Source organism: Rhamphochromis longiceps, linkage group LG22 (genome assembly GCF_057381845.1).
Source record: "Rhamphochromis longiceps isolate RC_006_pf linkage group LG22, R_longiceps_female_GT1.1, whole genome shotgun sequence".
Lineage (NCBI taxonomy): Eukaryota > Metazoa > Chordata > Actinopteri > Cichliformes > Cichlidae > Rhamphochromis > Rhamphochromis longiceps.
In genome coordinates this window covers 23,222,905-23,245,166 of record NC_140577.1, presented here as the reverse complement: position 1 = coordinate 23,245,166, position 22,262 = coordinate 23,222,905, and the positions used below count along the sequence as shown (strand labels likewise).

Genomic DNA, 22,262 nt, shown 5'->3' with positions numbered 1-22,262 from the left:
TAAAAGCATAATTGGAAAAAACTGTATTTTATAATATTAAAATTTGTGTTGATGGTCTGAAACATTAAAATGTGACAAATATGAAAAAACCCAAGAAATCAAAACGTGAGCAAATAATTTTTCCCAGCTCTTTATATAATCTGAACCCGATGCCTGGTATTTGAAAACTTTATTTTGCAACTTTTTTTCCTATGAGCATGTTCACATTCATTTCAAAGCCATGCTCATGCCAAAGAACCCTGAAGAGCAGAGCACCTAGCATGGGAATAGATTCTTGGTATTGTTTGAATATTGGGAACTTTAATTTTCTGTTTGAATGGATAAAACTAATACTTAGTTAAGTTTTTAAATTGCACAACTTTAAACAGGCTACTGGCAAATTCACAGACAAAAATTCAAATCACTTTAATTTGAGCCCGTAGTCTTCAGAGTTAAATAGTTTAATGCTCAAAATTCAATGGTTTTTGAATCTCCAGAGTAAAGTGTTGTTATAAAATTCTTTTCATCACAGTCTTTTCTTCTCTGCATCTATTAAAGTTTTAATTATATACAATGAAAGAATAAGCTCGATCTAAAAACAAAACAAAACTTAATTGCATTTTTGTAAAGGCTTAGTAAGGGAAATGGCATTGTTGCCATAGGAATTGTAAGCTTTGAAGCACATATTGCACAAGCTGTCACCCTTTACACACAGACACTTAAGCACTCTCCTTCACAGCTTTACAAACACCCTTTCATCATAACGGACTTGTAGCTATTTACCTGCTCCACTTTGCCATCATCAGCAAATGCCATGATTACTGAGGAGAGATAATTTCTGTGCCAAAGTTTTCTGCTGCTGTGCTGCTCAGAAGTGCAACTTGCCAATGCAGAGGAGAATTGCGATAATAATTACCAGACCTTTCCTTCAAAGGTGCCTCTGAGTGTTTCTGAGCAACTGAAGGATAACAAGAAAAAGGGATTGACAAGTAAGATGCAATTATTTTGAAGGTCTCTGTATTATACATGAAAAGACGCTGTTTCGGAGCTCTCCCGAGAGCTGCATATGGTTAACAGATTTGTCTTCTCCTCCAGGTCTTCACAGCTCTACTACACGTACAAGGAAATCAGGCCATGCTGCTGCATGCGACTGTGGTTTCAATGAGAATTGATGTAAATGCTCCATTTCACATGCATATGAGCCATTCATATCTTTGCCTGGTGGGACTAAATTGTGATGACAGCCCTGAGAGACACGATCATAAAGGGCTTCATCATTAAAAAGTATGGGAAACAAAAGACAATAAAGGCGAAATAAAAGATTGCCATGAAGGATCAGCGGCGGAGATATGATCGCAAAAATTCGGAGCCTTGGGGGAAGAAGGGGTTCAGAGAAAATAGGCCTCACTTCAAATCACTGCCTGCGATGTTGTTAAACAAATTGACAGGGAACACATTGAAGGAAAAAATGTCCATCCCGGTTTTCCCTCCAAGGCACGAGCGATAAGCAGAGTTCTGTCCTTTCCTTCTAAGATTCCTAATTATTTAAAGTAACACTCAGGTATGCCATTCAGCTGGGTTAGTTACGACGTCGGGAGCAGCTTGGGAGAACAAGGAAACACAGACTGCTTCAGGTTGTCTTCCCAAATCGACTCAAAGGTTTATTTAGTACATAACAGCTTATATAGAGGAAAAAAAGGTTCGTGTGTCAGCAAGTTCTCAGTTCAAACCGGTACAGACCAAATAAGGAAACGTCTTCCTGCCTTGTGAGCAAAGAAGTATCCTGTGTGTAGTTCATCAGTTCAGCTACAATTTATGATCATCCCAGCAAAATACACTCCTAGACATAGAATACAGAGTTCTTTCATTAGTGAATTCTGAAATAAACCACCTGGCCTTTAACGAGCCTTTTTCTAAGAGATAAGGAAGGGAGGATGGGAGTAAGGAAGTGGTCTCGTCTCTGTGGTGTTTTCGACCTTGGGGTACCAGCCTGTGAGTCTTACACATTAATTCTTGGGTCACAGAGAAAGAGAAAAACAACTATTAAATGGGCCTTATTGAGTAACAGTTTTCCTGTATAAAACAATATCCTGTAAATGCTAACCGTGGTATCAAAATATCACAACACACATGACTGCTGCGCCTGTCCTGGTTAGACCGGGACAGGTTTTTACAGGCCTTGTGTGTCTATCTGGGCATATAGGTGTGTGTGTGACGGTGTGATACATTACCATCACACGTATATCGTGCACGGTGGGTGGTTTGGCCGAGTTCCAGCCCTTGGCTGGGGAGGATATCTGGAAAGGAGGATCAATGAGCTAGTCAACCGGCGTCGTATGGTGGTCTGAAAACGTTGCATGATTTACGACAGGCGAGGCCTCGGTTTAACCGGCTTTATTCCATCAGCCTCGCCTTCTGTTCAGCACCTCTACTTTACACGCACCTGTTCCATACTGCTTAACAGGACACCACTTTTAAAATTAAGTAGGGCTTTTCAATTTCAGCTCTCTCGAGTTTCCCTAATTAAAAATGAGCAGGGAGGCAATCCAGTGTGATTACAGCTGAGGACTCTTGAGCTTCGTGCCGCAAACAAATCTAAGAGTCTCAAGGAAGAGGTTGCACCTGTTGCAAAGCTCTCTAAACAGGTTCTCCAGAACTAGCCAGACTCTCTGTCATTGGCACCTAGGATTAGGATGAGGCATCAAGGGAAGGGAGGAGTCCACATGTGGGAGCACATGTCCTATTCTAGACTCTGAGTCTGTTTATTTCTTCATGCCCTCCTTCTCGATCCTCTCCTGTTCATCTAACCATGCTTCTTTCACATTACCCTCCGCCACCCTCTTCATCCATGGCTGTACCCGTACTGAAGATGGACTCTACTCCCTTTCCTCCTCCCTTACGCCCATCTCCAGGACTCTTTCTCTCCTTCCCCATACGGTAAAAAAATATATTTTAAAATACATTTTGAAATATATTTCAAAATATACAAAAAATGGCCAAAAAATATATGTGCTAAAATACATTTTAAAATATATTTATATATTTAAAATGTATTTTAGCACATATATTTTTTGGCCATTTTTTGTATATTTTGAAATGTATTAATAAAATATATTTCAAAATACAATTTAAATTTATTTAAAATCATTCAAAAAAATATAAATTTAACCCTTCATATATTTCTAAGAAAACACATTCACATGTAACATCTGAAAGAAATCTTTATTTGATGTTTAAAACATACATATAGCATATCAATCAAGCAAGGAATATTCATTTTATAAGTTTATTCTCATTACATACTCAAACATTCTAAAAGAAACACACACACATATACATATATGTGTGTGTGTGTGTGTATATGTATATATATATATATATATATATATATACACACACACACACACATATGTGTGTGTATGTGTATATGTGTGTGTGATTGTATGAACATAAGTCAGCATACTTAAAATGTAATTTCTTTTCCTTTTCCAGCAGTCTCAGTTCCCCCAGCTTTCACGGCAATCCTCAAAGCCCTTCTGGACACGCTGGGAAACCCCTTCCTTACCGCCACTGTAACAAACAAAAGTCACAGTTCTATTACTTTTATCAGAGTTAAAATAAAAATGTGATTTATGTTAGCTGGCTTCATTTAGCAAACAGATATTTCTGTTTATATAGATACAAATATTAATACAGATATATTTTACGCATAATTTTACCTCTTTTTTTTCCTAGATGGGAAGTCTATCCAGTTCACATTACAGTAATGCTAACACCCCTTTTGGTCGTCTCTCCTTACCTTCCAGCATTCATAAATCTGTTGACCTTCTTTGTCTGAGACCAACCACTACAATGCATTATCACCTATTTGTATTGGTAACTTACTTTACAACCTATTTTAATGGTTGCAAAGTAAGTTACTTGTGCTGTATGCAATTTTAGATACACAGAAAGTCTTCACTTACTATATATGGCTGTCATAGTGTCCTTATCAAGGGCAGTTCTTCACTCTGCGCCGATGTCCGTTTTGCTCTGTCCTCCTATAAAAAGCATGAACATTTGAGTGTTTGACTAGTTTTAGATTTCCAAAAATTTGATATTTGTACAACTAAACATTTGAACTACAATATATGCTATTGAGCGATACTTTTATGGGTAATTTTTGGTAAAGAAACTGGTGACAGAGTTGTAGGCTTTTTAAAGTACTATTAGCTAACCATTTGAACTGACTTTCAAAGCTGATTACCTTTTAAATTGCTGTGGATCAAAACCTCCAGTGGGAAGGCGGCCATTAGAAGAACACGCACCATTGAACCTGAAAATAACAAAAACAAACAAAAAACAGAACAATATATAAGAGTCCGGTAGGGTAATAAATCTCTTCTGAAGCAATATAGTTCATTTTGGGTGAAAAACAAAACATTCCTCTAAAATATATATACTGACATCAGCAATCAACATCATGATTGTAATTATTTCCTTTTTAGTACATCTACTGCTGTTTGCATGTGTCAAGCACTACGACTGTATCTATGCATATAAATTCACCATATATATCCAGCAAAAATGTTTTGTTATAGTCAAAAGGAAAACAAACAAAGGCATTCAATCAGAGGTGAGAAATTAATTGGGAATATGAATTATAGGTGAACTATTCTTTACCTACTAGCAATCAAGCTTCTTTAACCAAGAAGCTTGAAATATTTGAATGTAAAATAAAATAAATAAATAAATAATAATAAAAATAACATGATGTAATTAAAATGCACAACTTACATTAAGGAAATCTGCATTTGTATCCACAGGCTAAAAGTAAAACAGTAAATGTGTTAGTGATAGTACAGGTATTTGTAAAAAAAAAAAAAAAAAAGAGGCAGTAACTGTGACGCTTCTAGTGGGATGCTAAATGCAGAGATTTATATTTACAGTATAATACTGCATGTACGGGTAACTGTGTTGTGAACTGTAACTGAATATTAGAGAATCTCAGAGAAATTAAATGTATTTATTTTTTGAATTTATCAATCATAAAACCGTCTGTTTTGAAGGCCTGTTACGATAGCGACTTTTTGTTGGTCGGTATATTGCCCCATAAACAATTGCGACAAGTTATGTCATTGTCATTTTAAGACCATTTTATGTCTTTGAATGTATAATCATAATATAATACCATAATAATGCAAGATCTACACACTTTCAATTGACAAACCAACATCTAATTCTTAAAGTATTTAGATCATTGAAATTAGGAATCAAAATATTAGATACCTTAAAAACTTGAATAAATAGTAAATTTTCTAACAAATAGAAAACAATGTTATTTAATGTTATTGTTTTGTTATCATTATATTTTATTTTTGTAAATATAATGGCGGATAAATTACATCATCAACAATTATTGAGGTCATGTACATGTATTGTGTGTTAAGTCGATATATCGATTATTGTGATAGGCCTACTGTTTTGGTATCATAACGAGCTTGTCAAACATGCATGACCACTAAACAATGTCTAAGCAGTAGTATTGGTCTGAATGACAACAAACATAACTAGTGTTTTGGAAAATCTGTTAGAAAACAGTTATTTCAATAATTATGATTAGCATGTGACACAGACACCGCATAAAAAACTACAACAACAAATACTTACTTTAGGAGGATGGGGGAGGGCAGCATGAGGTTGAGACTTTGACATCTGTAAAAAACAAATTCATGTATTACAAACAAGTCACTTAAAAATACATTAATGTGGCAGACTGTTCCCTGTTCAGATGCAGTGTATAAGTACAATCAGGGCTGTCACAACAATGGGGTGGGGCCAAGTGGCTGCAACCCTAGGTACAATGTGCAGGTATATATAATTACATATAATATATGTGAATAAAGCAAGAATCTGTTTAGGTTAGTCACTGTGCTGACTGATGCTTGCTAGGTTTATATGATTGCAAACTGCACAAAAACAACAACAGCAACAACATTAATGACAATGACAAACAAAATTACTTACATTTATGTAAATCTCACATTAGGAAGATCTGCATTCGATTTCATGGGCTGAAATAAATAGGCAGAAACATTACTGCTAAAAAAATAAAAAACAAAAACTCTAAAAAGCCTAAAAATGACTTAAAAAGCAAGGAAATGTGGAACATTGTAATTAGCGAACATTAATAAAGCATAACTGTTCTTTGTTTCTAACCTTGGTAAGTACTCTGTAGCCAGAAGGAGAGGTAGGATTTCTGTGAAAGCCAAATTAAATGTGAATAGGCTTTGATAGTTATTGAGAAGGCAGAATAATAAGAAAAGGCAAAAGTACGTCACAATATAATTAATTAAGTTACATATTTTGATTACCAAATTATGGAAGCGTGGAGCTGCCACCCAGGCAAAAGAAAAATAGAGCTGTATCACGTTATGACGTGAAATGTTTATTGTTCTAACATTATGCTTTTCATGTTTGTATAATATAATATCACGTTATTATAATATACATAATTGTCACGTTCGCACAATATTGTACGGACGTGATAATTATGTACATTTTTCGTACAATGTTGTTCAAACATGTTGTTCAAACATGATAGTATATTGTTAGAACGATAAACTTTTCACGTTATAACGTGATATACTTATATTTCTCTTTTGCCTGGGTGGCAGCTCTACGCTTCCGTTCCAAATACACGAGAATAAAGTAATATTATATGGGAAAAGGCACCTGCTAGCTTGATGATGGAGGCTTCTTAGACTGGCCACCCGCCTTGGCTTCTTGTCGCCACTCCACGAAATAAAGGTCCGTTTCCTCCATGCCGGCTAATTATTCATCCTCATTAAAATCTCGTATATGTTCAGTTGGCAGAATTGAGAATTTTACATCTTCCAACCACTTAATTAACGCGAACATAATCGGCTTGTTTCTTCCCGTCTCCTGTATCCGGCCGTTCCTCTCGCTGTCAGATTTCGCGCCTCAGAGACGTCGTTATTTTTCAAAAAAAAAAAAAAAGAAGAAAGAAAGAAACAGTAACAACTACTAAAGAGAGTTTTTGCACGTTCATTGCACATTTGTGGGAATGTTTAAATATTTAATTTTTATTAATTACTTTTCATTGTATCTTTATTTTTTAAACCACCGTGGCAATGCGCATGCGCATACACTCCTGCACGCAAAGGGCTTTGGAGTTGACGTAATGTCGCAATGCATTGTGGGAGCGCAGCACCATCTTGGCAGGTCACGAATCAAAACAAGATTGCTACGAACCATTCTGAAACGTAGCTCAAAAGAAAATGACGGTATAGAGACAGATTCTGTCCAGATGCAAAGAGACGGTACTTGATTGTTGAAATGTGGACCCGTATGAAATATAGCCGTGGAGTAGAAACCCTGAAGACCAAACCGCTATTGACTTAGCATGATCTACTCTCATACCTTGTCTGTGGAGTCAGAGCATACACGGCGCACCAATTTCGCAATTATAAATCTCTGGAGGCGCAAATCCAATTCACCAAGGACTGGGTACAAGATTTGGCTATTTTTAAGCCTCCACGTTGTGAGTACGCCGTCATTCAAGCAAAGGTAAGTCAGCTTGAGTACTGCGAGTAAAATGCGTTTGATTCCCCCCAGCATTCAAATTAGTGCTAGCAAAAATTCATTCGTGAGGGGGAAATTACAGTGAGAACATGTAGAGGCTCTGTTAGAGGGATAACATAGTGAGTTCAGTGCATTGATGTGACATTGTCCTGAAGGATTTAGTTATTCTTTATGGTTAAAGAAATTGCCCTAATTAATTCATATTTATTATAAATAATCCTAATTACACATCTTGCTTCCTTGTTTGTGTCCTGTGTCACTAAAAATACATTCTGTTTTAGTTTTATACATTGATTAATGACCTGCAGAATCTGCTTGTCATATTAGGTGTCCATAGTTGTCACTTAAAGTCGAACTTTATGTTTTCTCCCTCTTGAAAGTGATTACATCCTTGCATTACATACTTTAGGTTCATTTTTTGCTGATAGGTTTCTAAAAAGAAACATGCAGATTTAGAATATAACATGCAGCGTTCTATAGATGGATACATAAAAACACTTTATTTGTTACATTTATGATAAATGGATTTGAAAGTAAATAAAACACATTTGTGTCGGACTTGGCTTATTAAAGTTCTTGTCTTTAAATGAACTTTGTCTGTGTGTGTTTTAGGTCCTGCACTCTTAAAGACTGAATTGCAGCCACAGGTCATTGTGAGCATCACAGGGAAGGTTGAAGCCGCCCACTGCAGCTGTATGGCTAGAGTCGTGGAGACTTGCAGCCATGTCACTGCTCTTCTGTTTAATGTAGAAGCAACAGTGAGGATCTGTGGCACAAGGACTGTTACAGATGAACCTGCATACTGGGTTTTGCTGGGTAATATGACCAAGATACAGCCAGAGGTTGGCCATAAGATAGACTTCTCCTCTTCAGCTGCCCAAAAAAAAGGTTCTTGATCAAAACATAAACAGACCATTCGTTGTGACAGGTAAAAGAAGCCATCCTCAAAAAAGAAAAGTTCCACCTGCTACTGTGGAGGAGTTGGATCAACTGATGGGACAATATTTTTCCAAGCATAGTTCTGTTCTGAATAACCCATAATGTTTTAATTTAGGGGGCCATGTAAATACTTTGCATTTACTGAATATGTACTTACTAAATACCACTGTTCAAAAGTTGAATAAAGAAACAAAGAAATGTTTGCCTATTTTTAATTAAAAGCACTTTGTCGAACATCACATCAGTTACAATGTAGAAAAAATGTTATGTATAGTTTACAAATGACAAAATGTTCACATAAAATCATGACAGCATTTGTATAATATCACCCACTACTAGCATTCTGTAATTTACTGTCTCTTTTGAAAACTTATCACTACATAAACAGCACAAGACTTAAAAGTATTTAACAAGAGCATTTTTCCCTGGTTTTACTACCACACTGGGGCACATGTTCACCAAAACGCAGCAAACCTTTGCCATCTTATCCAGGAAGGTCACCTTTTTACCCTCACATGGAAGAAGTAATCTGATTGGCATGGTGGTATGTAGCATGTAGTTTGAAGCAGGGATTTCGTAGTGCCCCATGTGTAGTGTTGGAACCCAGTCAGGATTTGTTTCATTCATTTCATAGGCTGGTTTGTTGCAATAATGCCAAATAATTAGCAACTCTATAAATAGAAGGTAGTTCTGCATGTTTGTTCTAAGTTTGTGCTATTGAAAATAAAATTAACAGGCTATAAATAATAATATGAACTTATTTAGAACTTACCTGAATGAAAATACTGGAGCACACCAACAGATATCTGTGGCTGGTAGAGAACTGAATATCAGCTCGTCTCGCAGCTGCTATCCAGGCTAGACGCCTTCTTTTGGTAACATCCAACACATAAGCTCCCTCATGATGTTTCCAGGTGAGGAAACAATGAAAAGAGAGCCTGTTTTCAAGCTTATTCCTTTGTCGGTAGTGCAATCTAACATTACAACCGACCACACAGCAAGCATTTGTTTGGCCTGCTAATATGGCGCCTTGACCAAAAATCCTGGCTACGCCCCATCCCGTAAGATCACGCTCCAGAGCCCTATTAACGTACGGATCTAGAAAGAAGACGCTGCATTTTTAACTCTGAGGGAGATGGAGAATGAGCCTATTTCCAAAACAGTGGAGTGTGTTCCTTTAAGTACTAAATTGTATATATTGTCAAAAACTAAAGTGTACATAGCAGTTGTTGTATCTTGTTTACTGTATCACTGACAGATAATTTCAAAGTCAATGAACGCTACATTATAGTGAGATATTGTGTAATGTGAAATACTGTAAGCAAATGAATAAACAACCTAATTCGTGATAGACCTTTGACTCTGTTTTGTTTGAATCCAACTGTTTTTTGCAGATGTGCATAAAACATGTTACTTTTAGTATTGTTATCATTATCATCATTATTGCACTAAATATATTTTAAATAAAGGATACTTTGATATACATTCTACTGTAAGGTTGGAAATGTATTTTCTTCACCCTAAAATATGTTTTGAAATGTATTTTGGTTTGAAAGAAATATATTTTCAATTTCAAAAATATATTTTTTTGGAGCATCACAAATACAAAATATATTTACCATATATTTGAAATATATTTTGGCCAGGAAAAATGTATTTTTTTACCGTATGGGTCAGTAACTATGTGAGGCACACGGAGTGAATTGATCCTGGCAGTGTCTTTATTGGCTCAGTTATTTCCACTGCATGCTCCCATGCTCCCCTAAAAGGATGAGGAATTGGACTGCAAGGATGGGAGGTGGGGGTGGAGGGTGCGGTGGCGCTGAAAGAGGGAAGTAGGCAGGCAGGATGGGCGTTGTTTAGGTAGAGATGAGGTAGGGCGCTGAGAAAAGAGAGTGGGAAAATGAGAAAGAAAGACAGAGGCGCAGTCAGTGAACCCTCACACAGCAGCAGTGAAAGTTTCGCGCAGACACACAGCCGAGGAGAAGATGCAGAAGGCGAGGCCGTGTATCTTCAGCGCAGACTGAGAAGTGGATTCTATTTCAAGCATGAGTGGCGATATAAATCAGTCAATCAATAACGAAAGAGATAGCCACACATGCTCCGAGATGGGCAAAGGCCCAAAACACATTCCAGCACACAGCAGTAATTTAGTGTGAGGTACTCCTGTTTTGATAGTCATTAAAAGCTCCAGTACACTTGTATGTACCAGTAAATTGGCTTAATGCTCAATGCTGGCTCTTGTGGACTGATAATGTAACCCAGGCATCAGCTTAGCATGAGTAAACGTGTATGAGTGTGTATAAGTGTGTGTGTGTGTTTGCTAAGCTCCTCAGTTTGCTGGTCTGCATTATTGCCGCAATAAGCCATGGAATAAAGTCAAACTGCCAGGCCCAAGCTGAAACATTCTCACTGCTGCAGCAAACCAGAAACGTGAGCAACGACATCGCCACACACCGAACGCGTTTCGGATTTAAGACCGGAGCGACGCGCTGTAATACGTTACCAAAGTCTAATTTAGCCTGTCGTGACATCGGGGGTAGTGGAGAAGCACAAAATAGAGCATCATAAAGTGAAGGAATGGGATCAATAAAGAACGGGGCAAAATATAGTTAGTGCGGGGAGATAGGGAAGGAGGGCAGAAGGAAAAAGAAAGATGAAGGCGGTGTAGATTAAGTGTGCTACATCCTGCACCATGACGAGAAGCATGTGGAGCCTATTTGTCCAACTGACACATATTCCAACAACAGCAGTTAATTTTTTTCTCTCCCTTTCTCCCTCCCCTTTCTTCACTCAGTCTTTCCTACCAGAAGAAAGGTTCGTAAGGCAGTGAAGGGGGGCATGGGTCTGTGGAATATGTAGAGACGGGCTAATGAGAAAGAAAAGAAAGAGTCTGAGAGAAACATGGAGACACACACGCAAAGAGAGGAGAGAGACCACAAAGTTGTGGGGAGCAGTGGAGGAAATACAGTAGCTCCAGCAGTAGTTTTCCATTGGGGTCTGGAAAGAGTTGCTGTACTCCTCTTTCTCTCAGAGTCAGAGAGAGGAGTCTGTGGTCACATGATCAACACGCCACGTTATTCAGAAGTTGATGGAGCCCTCCTCTGCTTCCAAGACTTTGGAAAAAGCACAATTTTCTTTTGGCCAAGTTTTCTAAACATGCCACATAAACTTAACACAAGTCTGATGGTCTTGCATGCCAAGTGAATTTTCCATATAAAATGTTAAACAGACAGCTCCCTTGTACAGATCGTCCCCCCCCCCCCACTCAATCATAAATGCTGGTGCTTTGCTTGAACTTTAACATTTCCTGTGGACACGTTTCTCTTTTATGCTCAGCTTTTGATATGTGCTTCTACATGAAAATGATATAAAGAATGTGCAGATGTGTGTGGACATATAATTTGTCTTATTCATAGTATTCAAATTCTGGTATCCTGTCCAAGCATCGCACCTGTGAGGACGCCAAGCAAACAGGCCTCTACTTGAGTGTCTGAAATGCTGCGTCAACATTGAGCTGTTTAAACCAAACTTAATCTAAACTGGGACTTACTGTAAAAAATGCTTTAATAGCAAATGGTCTTAATTCAAGTACAGATATACAACTTATTTAAATCTGTGTTCAGCTGCTGAGTTGCCAAAGCAGATCATTTGCCTCTATTTTCTATATCTGAGTCTTTCCTCTCCAATTTTGTGTTCAAATTGCTCAACCTGAGCTGTCCCACTGATGTACTCTTGAACATCAACATCCTCACCTCAGCTGTGTTTGCATGCTCACAAGTGTCTCCAATTGTCTCTAATCTTGTACTTCCATAGGTACAATAGCTGTTTTCAGTAAAGCAATTTCAACCACTCAGAAGAAAATGCATTGTTGGCACACATGTTAATGCCAGTGTAGCTAGCTAACAACAGCTGCTATTTGTGAAGCATTACATACAGTCATGTGGAAAAGAAAGCTTTCGAAAAGAAAAAAAAAAGTTCACTCTTTGTCATGGTCTGCGAGGGCAGACCGTGTGGAGAGTGTGTTTGGTGGACCCAGGTGCGGACACAGACGCAGGAGGCAAAACTTTTGCTAAGCTCAAAGCGAGCCTTTAATCAGGGCTGATACAGAAGGCAAAATAACAAACCATAAACTATGGGAATGACAAAACTAAGAACCTAAACTGGGAGTAACTAAAGGCTATGAACGAAGACCAGGACTGAACTATGACTAAGTACTGTGGACAGACTATGAACACAACATAAAAAACTATGAACAAGATCTCGGTACCGGCACATGAAGGTGCAGGGAAACATGACTGGAGAAAGTGACTATGAACATGTCCAATACCGACTCTTGCAGGCTAGAATCCTGACGTGCAGCTAGAAATAACAGGGTGCATGAACAGACGACACGAAGACACACTGGGCTTAAATACACTGAGGAAGTCATCAAGGAATTAGAGACAGAAGGGGAACACAGCTGGGAGGAATAAGACCTAATGAGACGGGGGGAACAAAGCTAGAAACACTGACATAAGACAGGAACATGAACCTTCAGAGTAAAACAGGAAACAAGACACCACTAAACAAAGACGCAGACACGACACTGAGAGACAGACTAGACACTGAACTAAACCTGCAATAAACACGAGAACACAAAACCTACAAACTAATCCCTAAACAAGAATAACTGAAACATAGATTCATAATCATCATCATCATAATAATAATAAGAAAAGAATCCAAAATGCAAAAACACACCAAAACATAACAACTCAAAATACTGGGTCAAACTGACCCAGAACCGTGACACTCTTACTGTTTCCACAGGAATTAAGAGGGTAAGTAGCAGTCAGGTGCTGCTAATCAAATCCACTTGAATAAATAATGATCAGAATGTGAGCATTTCTACAAAAGCAGAGGATTTAGTGATTGTCTCATCTGAACCAATCAGATATGTGTTGACACAATGCTCCAATCTTCTCAAAAGCAGACAGAGCAAATTTACCCCACATGAGACTGCATCTCAGACTTTATAGGCTTCGGTTAGCATTTCAAAATTTTCAGTGTTTATGACAAAAAACCTCTTGTTTCTAAAAAGAGCATTATTGCTTAGCTTAGGTTTGTAAAATAACATCTGAACAAACCACAAGATTCCTGCAACATTGTCCAGACAAGACCAAAGTGGAGATTTTTTGGACATAATGCACAGAACTGCCAAAGAGCCTAGCTCAGCATACCAGCACAAACACCTCATACCAACTGTCAAGCATGGTCGAGAGATTTGGGTTTGTTTTGCAATCACAGGATCCGTGCAGCTTGCAGTCACTGAATCGGCCATGAAGTCATCTGTATACCAAAGTAATCTATAGTCAAAATCGAGGCCATCTGTCTGACAGCTAAAGCCCGGGCAAAATTCGGTCATGCATGATTCCAAGCACAGCAGCAAGTCTTCAACAGAATGGCTGAAAAAGAAAAGAATCAAACTGTTGCAATGGCCTAGTGAAAGACCAGGGCTCAACCTGACTGAAATGCTGTGACAGGCCCTTAAGAGAGTTGTGCATAAAGAAAATACCGTACTTTAGTTCAACCATTTTTTCATAGGACTACATAGAGTCCTGTGACAAAAATCCTTGTGTACGTGTGTCGCTGGGTGACAATAATCGTTGAATCATTGTTTTAATATGGATGATAGAGTGTGAGTGAGGATCAACACGTTTCAGATGCGCACCAAATGTGGCAGCAATCACCTTTTTAGATAACAGCACCGGCTGTAAGTTCAATACCTGAGTAAATTTGCATAAAACACCAGTAATTATCTAGTATACATAATACTGAATTTTAACTTCTGGGATTCATTGTAGGGGGATTTGTAAGTCTGTACAAAATTTCATGTTGATAATTTTCTTTGTATGCTCAATAAGAAGGATCTGTATTCATTTATCTGCTTCCATTCCTAAATGTTTGGGCTGCCATTCTCTTCCTTCCATCACTTCCACTTTCACACACTATTAGTTTCAATCCTGTCATCCTCACTCTGGTCAAATAATTGTCTTGCCCACCTTCTGGGAGCAAGTCTCTGTTCCTTGTGCTTTCAAGCTCAGTGCTTTTATGCTACTCTGTATTTCAGACTCTCATTCACTTCTTCTCTACCTCATCCTGGTCAGCTAATCCAAGTCTCCGCCTGCTTCACTTCCAGCAGCAGCGGGGTCTGGACTCCAGTGGTCCTGTCCTACTTCCTACCAATGCTATGTTGCTATGCTAGAGTCTAACCATCAAATAGTTCATTTCTCAAACTCTGTAGTTTGATACATATTGTTCAGTTATTTCAAATGATCTCTCTCTGATAAAATCCAGCCAGTAATTGACAAAATCAATTATATCTACAATGTTTCGTGTTTGCACCAGATGAGAAGCCAGGCGATCTTCAAAGTCATCGGGATTCATTATCTGCATGCACTGCGAACCTGTCTCCTGACTGACTGTCAATCCAAGCTGAATGCTGTTAGGCTACAATGACTTATTTAAATGCATTAATCTGGTCTACTTTTCTTTATTTGTCTTTGTTTGTTTTCCTTTGGCCTGCAGTAGACTCTGAGAAAATTAAATATCCCCTACAGACATATTGAAAGATATATAAAAAAATAGTCTCTGCTGTGAATAATAATTTATTTCTGACATGCCGTTTCCCAAAGAAACATTAATGCAATTATGGTGTTCTGAAAGTGTTGAACTAAGAAGGACAAAAGTGGAATTCTATCCTCGGATGAAAAACACAACTTTCCTCACACCTGCTGGGAGAGGATTGGCTATTGAAATGCTACGTCAGGTACTTGGATTTTGCTAACAGCTTTGTTGGCCGATTCTAAAGAACTAATCTCCAGGACCCTGACAATACCTCAGCTGGAACCTTGTCACAGGGACAAACAAATTTCCATTTGAGGTGTAGCGCTTTCCATCAGTACTTGAACTTAATCGATTTATAAGGGACGATGTCCAAGGCGGAGGGAGGGTGGGCGTCATCTCTTCCTTTGCTCTCTGAGGATTCATGAAGTGATGTCATTTGTTGTTCAAGGGCTGGAGATATCCAAAGAAGTATTAAGACTTGGCCAAGGTCGACTGTTGACACATGCCTCCTAATTGCCCGGGGGCTGCATGGACGCGCAATCTGTTTCCAAATGCAGAACTGCACTTTAAGAGATTACAGAGGCACACCTGGAATGCATATTACTCTTTAGCATCACACAAGACTTGCCCCTGTGTTTATCGGCTAAGATAGGTTATCCTGGCAAAACTGTGGGCGCGCACTTCCCAAAACACTCGGGCACGCTCTTTAATAACAGAGCATACCAGTAAAAAACCTTGGCATGCAGAGGCAGATGCTGACTGGCAGCAGCACAGGCAAAACTGCATTACCACATAGAAGAGTTTTACAAGACAATACTCAGAGGAAACAGAGGCACGTGCATGTCCTTCAGTTACTCTGTAGCCTATTACAGGAGGCCGTAAAGCACATACAAAGCGCATACTGCAGCGAGCGTCTGACTGAATCAATACCGGCATGCTTCATGTGGCGCAGGCTCAAACGCACTCATTCTTTCAGTCACAAACAGACAGGGTGTTTATAACCAAATCAATAGGAGCAATATCAGTGTTGCGTGTCTCAGCCGTAACCTTACTGCTGTGTCTGCCATATGCCTTTTTGTGTATCTGCTCCATTAACTCTTCTTAAATGCTCATAAAGATATTTGTTATTGGAGAGTATTTCATCAGGGTAAGTCATCTTCGGGGTGGATAGATTTCAAACCAAAGTCATTAATAGTGGTTCTCAGTGTGGTTTCACGGCGGTTTACACCCTAAAAAAAGAGAAAGTACAAAAGTAAATCAGCCCCGAGTGGGAGGCTTTTAGGCTAATCGAACTGTCCGCCAGGTAAACGAAGCACACCAGGAGTTCAGGAAACTTCTGAGAGCCGATGGTGTCAAGTGTAATAGAAAGTGCTGGCTCATTAACATAGGGCTCAGGTAGTGGCCCTGCGCTGTCCCTTCCAGGCTCATTATCTCAACAGCAATCCACCTCAGCCATAGCTAATTGGTTTCAAAACACAATAAAACTTCCAACATTTCGAGAAATCATTAGAACAAGGTTGTTTAGGGGGCTTGCTAGCGAGTTTCAGCATGTCTGGTAACACAAAGTGTCAGATGACTGCGGGTTCACCCTAATTTCTCCACTGTAATGATGGATCCCACACACCGGGAAAAAGCATGAACTGGAAAGTGATAGGGACGCAAACAGGAGAGGGTGAAGCTGTCCTCCTTTTACAGAAAAAGTGCATTTTCCTCATGCAGTTCTGCAGTGCAAACACATTGTCACATAGAACTACAAACATGTGCCCAATAAGAAGAGAAGCACCCCTTCTGTCACCTCTGCATTAATACCTGCAGTGAAAGGAAAACTAAACGCGGATGCGGTTTTTTAACCTAATTCACAAAACAGCATTAACATTGTTTCATGCTTAATGAATCGATCGGTCACCAGTGCTTGCTCCTCAAAAGCCGATCAAAATCAGATGAGAGCCAACGACTCACCAGACATTAATTTATTTGCTCACGGGTGTCACAAAACAAACTATATGTTGTAGCAGCTTATTACGCCATGTCTTATTATTTCTGTTAGACTGCTGCGTGTCAAGGCATTAAAGTGAGCAAGACAGATTACTGCATTATGTTTTCCTCCAGTTTGCAAGTAAATAATGTCCCAAAATGAAAACAAGAGAGCTGTTGCAATTCTTTTTTTTTGTAACTGACAAATTGTTGAGTAAATTTGCAGCAGCACTGACAGGTAGAGCCTGCAGGGCACAGAAGCTAAAATATCACGCTGCCTCTGCCTTAGGCATTTAGAGTTTGTTAAGGTGTTTTGAAGGGGGCGGGTGGGGGCATGGGGTAAAAACAAAAAAACTATCCCCAAAGTATCTGCTTTGCGAGGCAGGTGAGTCATCATGTCTATTACATCTGTAGTCTTACTTCTCTCCGAATCTCAGTGTGAGATGTGTTAGGTTGAATATAAAGAAGAAGAAGATGCAGATTTAATTCTGGGGGTGCATTATTTCTTCATGTTCGTCAACTGATTCTGGATATCATACTTCCTACATCCTCAGTCATATTTTTTCCCTTGTACTCTCAGACATTGTTAGATTAATGGCATTTACTTTACCCCATAACTACTCCATAGCAAAGGAGAGTATCTGAGAACCTGACTAATTCATAAATCCGTCATTCTTCAGCTAATGCCAGCTTAATGGTAGCACTATGATAACTCTATGTGTGTATTTGTCCTGTCTTTTACCCTTCACCCCCAAAAAGTCATGGCTAATGCCCGCCCCTCCCTGAGCCTGGTTCTGTCAAAGGTTTCTTCCTTCCCACTGTCCCTAAAGTGCTTGCTCATAGGAGGCCATGTGATTGTTGGGGTTTATCTCTGTTTTCTCTGTATTAATGTAGTGTCCTTATGATATAATTTTTAATGTGATCTGCTGCTATATAAATAGAATTGAACTTAAATGATTTAAACTAGCTTTCACTTCTCTTCAAATTTAACATAGTCGATCGTGACACTACCACGGTGCCCTATTTGAGAAGGTTAAAATCATCACATCACAGAAATAAGGTCATGGATTTGGATCCATTGGCAGGCTGTTCAAAGACATGGATGACTCAGGTTCACTGCTGACTGCTTGAGGTTTTCTTTCAAAATCTTCACACATCCTTCTTTCTTCACGATTCTTTCCACCTTCACAAGATTCCCAGTTCCAGACGCACTGAAGCATCCCACAGCATAATTTCTCCCACCACCATCTTTCACCATGGTGATGCTGTTTTTTGGGTTGTACACCTCTCCCTTCTTTCTCCAAACATAAGCACCGTCTCTGTGGCAAATGAGCTCTTCTTTAGTCTCATCTGACCAAAAGGACACGCTTCTGTTACGGATCATCTTTCTCCGGGTTGCCTTTAGCATACTTTAGTCTGGCTTGAAGGTGTCTCCTCTGCAGAAGTGAAGTTTTTCTTTGTTTGCAACTTCAAAGTGTGCAGGGTTCTAGTGACTGTCTTCTTTGAGACTACAATTCCCAGCTTGGCTAGGTCACTCACTGGTGTCCTGGCAGTTGTTCTGGGGCCTTTAGGCATGTTTTCTTTCTAGAGTCTTTGAAATCTTCGTACCTATCTCTAACCATCTCTGCCAGGCTTGTTCTGTACTACTGATTTGATACTTCTTACTCCAGTTTTTGACACTTGGTAACACTGCGATAACTTTATATACCCACTTCCTGCTTTGCGACCATCAACAGTTTTTTTTCTTTCCCAAGCCTAAAGTGATTTCTTTTGATTTTCCCATAATGCTTTCCTCAAGTGACAGCTAAATCTCTCGCTGAAGTTTTTATGCTGTGTGGAAATTGTAAAAAACCCCTCAGTTTTAACTTGATTTTACAAGCTCTGAGCATTCCAAGGTAAAGCAGCAGTGGTTTGTCCTTTGGCTCGATAAAAATCTGTTTTTCAGGGGGCTAATGATATCTTTTTTTTTCTGAAACAATTCTGTTATTGTATGCAAATAGAAGAAAATGTGTGCTTTCTAAGGAAAACTAGCATATTTAGAAATGCATGCTGAAGATCCCTTGCTCTGTTGAAAAAAAAGCACTTAATAAAATTTCAATAGGTGGCAAATAATTCTGTTATTGCTGTGTTTTTTAAAATTGATTTTTATTTAATTTATTCATTTTAAATTTGTAGCTGTGCTTATGAAGGTCCTTTACCATTGCTAGGGGACATGCAGCATCTTTAGAGCCTCTTCTTCCCACGGCCCTGCCTATAAGCCTACAAGATGCAGTCCTGAGATGAACCACAGCCTAACTGAGACCCAGAGGATGCTTCAGGTTTCAGTTATGCACCATAAAGCATAAAGCATGATCGAAGCGTAAGCAGCTTCTGTATATTAACAAAACAGAAGCGTGTCATGTGTGTGTAAGCTCCTTGAGTAACATCCAGTCAAACATCACAGGTGCGCCACGGCAACAAATTTTTATGTTACTCAAGGAGCTTACACAAAATTTGTTGCTGTGGCGCACCTGTGACGTTTGACTGGATGCCAAAAAATAAATGTGCACCAAGGCCACACGCCTACTATGGAGCTGTTCTACACACCGATATCATATTAAACAGACTCCCTCGACCAAACGAGTGTTTTCTGGTAAATTCTGGCCCAGCAACTGAGAAATGTCTGCACGGGTACAGCGCGATAAGAAAATATATCCTATGAGCCTCGTGCGCTTGAAAAGCACTGAGCGTTGGAGAATGTGGAATAAACTCTGCCTTTCATCAAGTGTAGGCAAATAGCAGCAGGAGATGGTACCTTTCATTTGGCACCTGTCTGCCCGCACTCACACACGCCCTGCCTGCCTCTTTCATATGCATCAGTGGTCCTTGCAATTATTTTAGATTAGCTAGACCCCACTGCAGGGAGAACAGCCTGAGCCCGGGCCCTTCTGCGGCAGCGAGGCCTGGCTGGTGATATATCCAATGTGAAGTGTTGAAGTTAGTGGTGAACAGAAGCCCGATCTTGCACTGTTATTTTTTTTACACTTCCTCAGGCTGCTTCAAGCAGGTTACAGGGCTCAACGTAAAGACCTTTTTATTATCCTATACCATTTTCCGTCACGGTGTCCAGGTTATTAAGAGTCTCAAAGACTTCAGAGTTGACCTGTTCACCCCGCCCAGAGAAGATATGCTCGCTATGATCGCCCGGGATCAATGATGGTGCGAGGCTGAGAACAGAGGGAGAGCAAATAGAGAAAGACAGAGAGAGGAAAGAGAGAGATAGAGAGACAAAGAGACTGTTCCACATCAAGTCCTAAAGCTGATCGATTTCCTCCTAACAGGGCCTAGTAGCATTGATCGCAGTGTAAGTAGCTTCCTCGCTGTGGCTTACGCTGAGGCCCACACAGCATCGCCGCAATGGTCCACTGATACAATGATACCACACAGAGATTTATTTCACTGAGGTGAATGATATGGTTCGGAGAGCCGTTTTGCAGCTTTGATATGACGTGCATGCCGTGACACGTAGGAGTTTCGCGAATTTGGTGAATGAATAATGTGTTAGACAATATGGTGGAGACTGCCCTGCATGGGACGGGGTGGGGGCGGGGAGGGGTTCTATGATCATCACAGGTGCTCGCCCACACACGGTTGTTGTTTTTATCAAAGGACGACTTCTGTGCCTGCGTGCGTCAACATGCGTGTCCTCTGAGCTGAAGGATTTTCTTTGTTTGCGATCTCAGCTCAAAACTGAAACATGCAAAACAGAGCAGAGAGAGTGGGGGGCTAGGGCTTTTTTTTGGGGGGGGGGGGGGGGGGGGGGGCTGAGCAGACAGATGAGTGAAGGATGAAGGGGTGGGGAAAAACAAAAAGAAACCAAATCAGGTCAGGTCTCGAAAGATTACTGCATGAAGGTGGTCTAGGCAGCACGGCCAATTATGCATGACATTGCTGAATAAGCTGTTCCGCTTGCTACATTTTATTAAAGGGAGTGAGAGGGCGCACGCCTTAATTCATTATTCATTGATTTTACTTTTTGGTTGTTTCTTTTTTTCGCGGTGAGACGAGTAGAGCAAACTGTCCGGCGCATCAAAACTTGGCCTTCAGGAAAACTTGCATTTTCAGGTAATTAGCTCATTGATTTTGACAAACGAAGCGGCTGCAGCGCAATCAGATGGTATGCGACTTACAGCAAGACATTTGGAGTTACTCTGTACAACACAAAGCAACAAAAAAGAAACAATAACCAAAACAAAACAAACAAAAAAAGGAAAAAATTATTGAGACATCACACTCTGACAGGACATAAATGTCTGTGGGCTTCAGGGAGGTGCGAAACTGCAGTTGCAGTGCCTACGTGCAGGTGAGATCTCAAGGCAGCTTTGCTCCATTTACCCAACCGCAGAGGCAATCCAGTTTTACAAATAACTATAAATGTTGAGCACAAGACAGTCTCCTGTGCCAGAGTTAGAAGCAATCAGTGAAGGGCTTTTTTTTTTCTGTACGAGGCATTGACTCAGGCCTCCAGCTGAGTGAGCTGTGATTCTAATCCGTTTATTTGTTGCCTCCGAACAAAACACTCGCCAAATGTGTTAATCTACCCAAACACGCCAACTTATTTTACAGCGAAACCTGATTTTCTGAAAGCAAAGACCCCTGGTTTAGTCCTGTATACTTGTGGAATACATCATTCACACAAAAACGTAACGCTGACACAAAGGCACTTAGACACAACCCCACACACACGCCCGTTCATCCATGATCTTTGAGCACATATCCAAGTTTCCCCAAATATGTAAAGGCCTATCCAGCGCACCCATGCACACTTTAACTGAAACCCCTTTGCAAGGCGCTGAGCCGTGGGAGCAGCTGTTTCTGTGCATTGCCAGTGTGAATTAGAGAGAAGGCTGCTCTGCCTCCACTAAATGTTTCATGATGTTTACCAGGCTGTTTGTTCTGAGAGCAGATCAAGGGCGGACCACTCCCACTGGCACCAATCAAAGGGGAAAAGAAGGGAGGGGAGGGGAAGGGAGGGGAGAGTGGGGGGCAAGGCGTGGGTGAGGAAAGGAAACAGGGGTGCATGAGTGAGTTAGTATAAACCTGGATTGATGGATGGATTTAGTGATGGATTCTACGAGGGATGAAAACAGACAAGCTTAATGCCAGGATCGCATCTAATCTGCAATCCAAGTGCATCG

The 22,262-nt window shown here is 39.9% G+C and overlaps 1 long non-coding RNA gene across 1 annotated transcript; it reads right to left on the bottom strand.

The window, feature by feature from the left end:
- Positions 1–3,374: 3,374 nt before the first annotated feature.
- LOC146644095 (uncharacterized) lies at positions 3,375–8,199 on the bottom strand. The gene is made up of 8 exons (XR_014909331.1): positions 6,694–8,199; positions 6,178–6,217; positions 5,986–6,032; positions 5,629–5,673; positions 4,756–4,785; positions 4,226–4,294; positions 3,945–4,019; positions 3,375–3,549 (listed from the first exon to the last, which is right to left on the bottom strand). It is a non-coding gene; the product is annotated as an uncharacterized LOC146644095 (long non-coding RNA).
- Positions 8,200–22,262: the final 14,063 nt, after the last annotated feature.